A 7,950-nucleotide genomic window follows, 5' to 3' on the forward strand; every position below is an offset into this window, starting at 1 on the left:
TTGTGTTTCTTCCAGTCCAGCATTTCTCATGATGTACTCTGCATATAAGTTAAATAAGACACAATTCACATAGCCCTCAGAAGTTTTTCAGTACCAACTATGAATCGGTCATGAAATGTGAATGAGTGTGAGACACTCTCCATTCATAAGATTCAACGAAGGATTGGCTGAAACACTGGAATACCTCTGCTTAAGAAGGCTATATCCTTCTCCTCACAATTTATTTTTGTTTATTTTTGGTGGTATTTGTTTGCACATGGCTAGATTGCTTTCGATCACTTTGTGAATCAGGAAAACTGATGATCTAAAATTGTGACATGATCTTAAGTATTAAGTAGGTTGGTTTGTCCATTTCAGGTAACTGGTTGGTAGGCCACTTTAAGGCCTTTCATTTTCCTTCTATGCCTCCCAAGACATTAATCAGAAGATGAGTCTGGGTATCATAGCATATAACTCTTTTAACCAATGCCTGGCTAAGACTAGAATGTCCAGCCCAGTATATTTAAAATTCATCCATAGAGGAGGTTCTATAGGTCTTCACAAAACCTGGAATTTCCATGAAGATGTCTGATCTTTATAATCTAAGCAGTCAGCACTGAAGTTAAGCTTCTAGGAGGCAGTACTTACAATCCAAGCAATCAGTGGTTGAGTTAAAACCCAAGCTTGAAGTACCATATCCTTGGGTGGAAAGAGAAGCTGGGAACCGATTGAGATGCCTGTGGCTGCATTGTTATCCATGGGACTGAGTGTGGTTGCTGGTCCAGAAAGCTGGTGATGCATGAGAGTCAATCCACAGTCCTTGCTCTCAGAGTAGGAAGCTGAGCCAGCGTATCCTTGACTATACAACCTGAAGCCTGAGTATAGGTCATGGGATAGGACCTCTGCATGCAAGAAGAGGAGGTAGACAAGGGATCTGACAGTGGGGATATGCAGATGGACACAGGAGCACTGATGCTGGGAATGGCTGAGACCAAGGTGCCAGAGGTGGGGAGTGAATAGGCCACTTGTTACACTGTCTGAACTCACTTCCAGGGCAGATGTCTATGTCAGGTGTTACTTTGTTTAGACCTCCATTCTGTCATTGCTGCTGCTGTTGTTGGCACATAGTTCTTCAGGTCTTAATCCATATCTGTACCCTGGACTTAGGCAAGTTGGTTTTCAGCACAAACTCCTCCTGCATGAAGATATGTGGGTATTGAGTCTTAGCAAACAGTGCTTCCAGTGAATCTAGCTGCGCCTGACTGACCGTTTTCCTCTCCCACTGCTGTTTCTGAGGAGTGGCCAGTCAGACTCAGTGCAACGACTGCATAAGGTAGTTGCTTAAGTAAGATAAGACATCTTGCTAAGGTTATCTGGAGGTGCAAAGTTGGCCAAAATCCAGGGGACCTAGCTGGAAGGTCTTGTTTCGCCTGGGGTGGACAGATTCAGAATCCTTGATGGGTGTGTTTGGAGTGGTGGAACTAAGGCAAAACAAACAAACAAACAGAGGTGTTGGCTTACCACTTTGGAGGATGCAGCTCTTCCCTGTTCCACCACTAACATAAAAAGACACCCCACTTTCATCAATGTCTGATCATCCAGACAGAAGATCGATAAGGAAACACAGGCCTTAAATGAAACATTAGACCAGATGGACTTAGTTGATATTTATAGAATATTCCATCCAAAAGCAGCAGAATACACATTCTTCTCAAGTCACATCTAACATTCACTAGAATTGATCACATACTGGCCTATAAAGCAAGCTGGAGTAAATTTAAGAAAACTGAAATTATTTCAAACAACCTTCCTGACCACAAAGCTATGAATTAGAAGTCAACTAAAAGAAAAAAAAAAAAACCTGTAAAAAACACAAACACATAGAGGCTAAACAATATGCTACTAAGAAACCAATAGATTACTGAAGAAATCAAAGAGGAAATCCAAAAGTACCCAGACAAATGAAAACAAAAACACTACAATACAAAACCTATGGGATACAGCAAAAACAGTTCTAAGAGGAAGATATATAGTAATACAATCTTATCTCAGGAAAGAAGAAAAATCACAAATAAACAACCTAAGCTTACACATAAAGTAACTAGAGAAGAAGAGCAAATAAAACCCAAAGTTAGTAGAAGAAAAGAAATCATAAAGATCATAGCAGAAATAAATGAAATAAAAAAGAAAAAATAGAAAAGATCAATGAAAGGAAAAACTGCTTCTTTGAAAAGATAAACCTTCAACCAGACTCATCAAGAAATAACGGAGAGAACTCAAAATCAATAGAATTAGAAACGAAAAAGTTACAGTGGCTCCACAGATACAAAGGATCATAAGACTATAATCAACTATATGCCAATAAAATGGACAACCTGAAAGAAATGCACAAATTCTTAGAGGCAAAATTTCCCAGGAAGGAACCAAGAAGAAATAGAAAATATGAACAGACAATCACAAGTTCTGAAATCGAAACTGTGATTAAAATACATGTTGTTCAGTTGCCTAGTTGTATTCAACTCTTCGCAACCCCATGGTCACAGCTCTCGGTCCCTCACCATCTCCTGGAGTTTGCCCAAGTTCATGTCCATTGCATTGGTGATGCCATCCAGCTCTCCCATCCTCTGTACACTAAAAAACATATAACAAACAAAAGTACAGGACAAGATGGCTTCACAGGAGAATTCCATCAAAAATTTAGAGAAGAGTTAACACCTATCCTGAAACTATTCCAATAAATCACAGTGGAAGGAATACTCCTAAACTCATTCTATGATGCTACCTTCACACTGATACCAAAACCAGACAAAGATACCACAAAAAAGAAAATTACTGGCCAATATCTCTGATGAACATAGATGCAAAAATCCTCAACAAAATACTAGCAAACTGAACCCAACAATACATTAAAAGGGTCATACACCACGATCAAGTGGGATTTATCCCAGGGGTGGAAAAGGTTTTTTAGTATCCCCAGATCAATCACTGTGATACACTACACCAACAAATAAGAGAATAAAAATCATATGATCATCTCAATAGATGTAGAAAGAGCTTTTGACAAAATCAGCATCCACTTCTGATTAAAAACTCACTAGAAAGTAGGCATGGAGGGAACATATCTCAACATAATAAAGGCCATATATGACAAACTTACAGCTAACAGAGTACCCAATGGTGAAAAACTGAAAGCATTTCCTCTGAGATCAGGAACAGGACAGTGAAGTCTACACTCATCACTTTTGTTTAACATGGTTTTAGAAGTCCTACTCATGGCAATCAAGGAAGAAAAAGAAATAAAAGAAACCCAAATTTAAAAAGAAGTAAAACTGCCACTATTTGCCGATTACAGTGATATAGTTAACTTCAGGCAGGTTGATAAGGCGCCCTTAGGGAGGAGGTATACGTTCTTTGCCTTAGTCTCATAGGCTCCATGATAATTACTAAATAACAAAAATACATCTATTACTAAATGACAATAATACATCTTTCTCGCAGACATGTTTTTCCTTAGGCCTTATGTCATGTAGGAGAAGGCAATGGTACCCCACTCCAGTACTCTTGCCTGGAAAATCCCATGGGTGGAGGAGCCTGGTGGGCTGCAGTCCATGGGATCGCGAAGAGTCGGACATGACTGAGCGACTTCACTTTCACTTTTCACTTTCATGCATTGGAGAAGGAAATGGCAATCTACTCCAGTGTTCTTGCCTGGAGAATCCCAGGGACGGGGGAGCCTGGTGGGCTGCCATCTATGGGGTTGCACAGTCAGACACGACTAAAGTGACTTAGCAGTAGCAGTATGTCATGTAAGCATTGTGATCAAATAGCAACAGTATATTTTGCTCAAAAGCATGTTTTGCTGCTCTTGACTGATGATTAAATGGCAACAATATATCTTGCCCAAAGGCATGTTTTTTCCTCCCTCACAGGAACTTGTACCTTTTGGTCAATCTTGTGCTGATGTTATCTCAAGATGTATACGCTGGGAAAGAGCTTTGGAAAAACTTTTACAGCCTTGAAATGTTTCTTTAACCTATTGTTAGTAGCCCACTAGAAGTATATAAAGCTCTGCTCAAGTTAAGGAAGGGGGTATTCTCCTTTACCCTCTTCTGATGTCTATGTCAGAAGCCTTTTCTGTTTCCATTCAATAAACTCTATTTCCTCGCTGCAAGACTCAGTCGTCTCTTTTATCTACCTGGCTTGGTGAATTTTTCTCCTCACAAGACCTGTGAGCTTGGGTACAGCCTACACTGCATGGCTACACCACATCGGAACCCGTTTCATATTAATATGACACAAAGAAAATCTCAAAGATGCTACCAAAACACTATTAGACTTCATCAATGAATTTGGTAAATTTGTAGGATACAAAATTAATATTAGATTTCTATACATTAACAATAAAAGATCAGAAAGAAAAACAATCTCATTTACCATCATATCAAAAAGAACAAAATACCTGGGAAAAAGCCTACCTAAGGAGGCAAAAGACTTGTACTGCAAAAACTATAAGACGCTGCTGAGCAAAATCAATGATGACACCAACAGATGAAAAGATATACCATGTTCTTGGATTGGAAGATCAACATTGTCAAAGTACTACATTGCACAAGGCAATCTATAGATTCAATGCAATCCCTATCAAATTATCAATGGCATTTTTCACAGAAATAGAAAAAAATCTTACAATTTATATGAGAAACAAAAAGACCCTTAATAGTCAAAGCAATATTGAGGAAGAAAAATGGAGCTGAAGGAATTAGGCTTCCTGATTTCACACTATACTACAAAGCTACAGTTATCAAAACAGTATGGTACTGACACTAAAACAGATATATAGATCAAAGGAACAGGAAAAAATTTATTTCCAGAAAACTAGAAATAAGTCTATGCACCAATGGCCAATTAATCTGTAACAACAAAGTGATCTGACATCACTTTTCCAACAAAGGTCCATATAGTCAACGCTATGATTTGTCCAGTAGACATGTACGGATGTGAGAGTTGGACCATAAAGAAGGCTGAGCACAGAAAAACTGATGCTTTTGAACTGTGGTGCTAGAGAATACTCTTGAGAGTCCCTTGGACTGCAAGGCATCCTAAAGAGTTGGACATAACTTAGTGACTGAATAACAACAATCTGTAACAAAGAAGGCAAGACCATCTCTTCAATAAATAATAGTGAGAAAACTGGACAGCTACATGTAAAAAGGGCTTCTCAGGTGGTGCTAGTGGTCTCTCACCTAGAGCCAGACATGCTGGAATGTGAAGTGGGCTTTAAGGAGTATTATTATAAACAAAGCTAGTGGAAGTGATGGAATTCTACATGAGCTATTTCAAATCCTAAAAGATGATGCTCTTAAAGTGCTGCACTCAATATACCAGCAAATTTGGAAAATTCAGCAATGGCCACATGACTGGAAGAGGTCAATTTTCATTCCAATCCCAGAGAAGTGAAAGTGAAAGTCACTCAGTCGTGTCCAACTCTTTGCAACCCCATGGGCTATACAGTCCATGGAATTCTCCAGGCCAGAATACTGGAGTGGGTAGCCTTTCCCTTCTCTAGGGGATCTTCCCAACCCAGGGATTGAACTCAGGTATTCCTCATTGCAGGTGGATTCTTTGCCAGCTGAGCCATAAGGGAAGCCCAAGAATACTGGAGTGGGTATCCTATCCCTTCTCCAGGGGATCTCCCTGACCCAGGAATCGAACTGGGGTCTCCTGCATTGCAGGTGGATTCTTTGCCAACTGAGCTATCAGGGAAGCCTGATCCTAGTGAAGGGCAATGCCAAAAAAAGGTCATCAAAATTGAACTCATTTCACACTTTAGCAAGGTAATGCTCAAAATCCTTCAAGCTAGACTTCAACAGTATGTGAACCGAGAAATTCCAGATGTACAAAATGGACTTCAAAAAGGCAGAGGAACCAGAGATCAAATTGCCAACATTCACTGGATCATAGAAAAAGCAAGGGAATCCAGAAAAACATCTACTTCTGCTTCATTGACTACACTAAAGCCTTTGACTGTGTAGATCACAACAAACTGAAAAATTCTTGAAGAGATGGGTGTAACAGACTATCTTACCTCCCTTCTAGGAAACAGGTCAAGAAGTAACAGAACTGTACATGGAACAAGGGCTTGGTTCAATATTGTCACCCTGCTTATTTAACTTCTATGCAGAGTACACCATGCAAAATGCCAGACTGGATGAATCACAAGTTGGAATCAAGATTGCTGGGAAAAATATTAGTAACCTCAGATATGCAGATGACACCACCCTTACAGCAGAAAGCAAAGATCTTCTTGATGAAGGTGAAAGAGGAGAGTGAAAAAGTTGGCTTAAAATTTAGCATTCAAAAAACTAAGATCTTGGCATCTGGTCTCATCACTTCATGGCAAATAAATGGGGAAACAATGAAAATAGTGGCAGATTTTATTTTCTTGGGCTCCAAAATCACTGTGGACTGTGACTGCAGCCATGAAATTAAAAGACTCTTGCTCCTTGGAAGAAAAGCTATGGCAAACCTGCTGCTGCTGCTGCTGCTAAGTCGCTTCAGTCGTGTCCGACTCTGTGTGACCCCAGAGATGGCAGCCCACCAGGCTCCCCTGTCCCTGGTATTCTCCAGGCAAGAACATGGAGTGGGTTGCATTTGCTCTCCAATGCATGAAAGTGAAAAGTGAAAGTGAAGTCGCTCAGTCATGTCCAACTCATAGCGACCCTATGGACTGCCACCTACCAGGCTCCCCTGTCCATGGGATTTTCCAGGCAAGAGTACTGAGTGGGGTGCCATGCCTTCTCTTCTGAGTATATATATTCAAAAGAATTGAGATCAGAATCTCAAAGAGATATTTGCACACTCTTGTTCACAGCAGCACTATTCACAGTAACTTAAAGAAAGAGACAACCCAAATGTCCATCAATAGTTGAAAGGGTAAACAAAATGTGGTGTGTATAGACAACAGAATATCATTCAGCTTTAGAAAGGAAGAAAATTTCATCACATGTTACAACATGGATAAACCTTGAGGATCTTACATGCGGTATCTAAAGTAGTTAAAATCATAGAAATAGAAAATAGAACGGTGATTATGAGGGGCAAGATAGAGGGGGAAAGAGGAGTTGTTTAATGGATATAGAGTTTCAATGTATAAGACGAAAAGTTCTGAATATACACTCACAACAATGTGAATATACATAACAGTAGTGAACTGTATGTACATTTTAAAATGGTTAAGATGATAAGTTTTATTTGTGTTTTTTTTAACCACAATAAAAATGGGGTGGGGAAACGGGAACAGAACCATTGAGTCATTTAAAAGCTTCAAAGTGAAGTGTTTTGGTAGGTTGTGTACTGAATTGCTTTGCTAAATACAAAAGAATACAGCACCCTCTGGCTAGTCTGCAAGCGCATCAGGGAATATGGTGATTTAATTGCCAAGTGTCAACAAGAATTTTTACTTAATTAGTGGAAACTACACTAATGGAAAAATGAGTATCACAATTTGGGAGAGCCCATCCAATGATGTTATTACTACATTTACTATTCATGAGAAGGTTTTTCAGCTATGACAATAATCAAAAGCAAGTGTTGAAAGAAATAGACCTGTATTATCACAAAATGTTAAATCAACATTTAAAAAAGTAGATTGAATTAGTTTTAATTCAAAATACTAACAATAGGCATATTTAATTTAATTAATTTATTTTTTTAATTTTAATTTTTACTTTATTTTGCTTTACAATACTGTATTGGTTTTGCCATACATTGACATGAATCAGCCACAGGTGTACATGAATTTTATTTTAATGCCATCTTAATCAGAACTATTTGTTATAAAAAAACTATTAATGAATGAATTTATATTTATATTTATTAAATGTTTATTTCATATGCAGTTCATCCTTTTAAATTTTCCTTTGATTGCAACTCAAGTATTTTTATTGTTGGGGTGCTTTATAAGAAGTTTGG

At 38.6% G+C, this 7,950-nt stretch overlaps 1 pseudogene; it reads right to left on the reverse strand.

Moving 5' to 3' along the window:
- Window positions 1–537: 537 nt before the first annotated feature.
- On the reverse strand, window positions 538–1,285 carry LOC128058052 (homeobox protein OTX2-like; annotated as a pseudogene).
- Window positions 1,286–7,950: the final 6,665 nt, after the last annotated feature.

The sequence above is a fragment of the Budorcas taxicolor genome, chromosome 13 (genome assembly GCF_023091745.1).
Source record: "Budorcas taxicolor isolate Tak-1 chromosome 13, Takin1.1, whole genome shotgun sequence".
NCBI lineage: Eukaryota > Metazoa > Chordata > Mammalia > Artiodactyla > Bovidae > Budorcas > Budorcas taxicolor.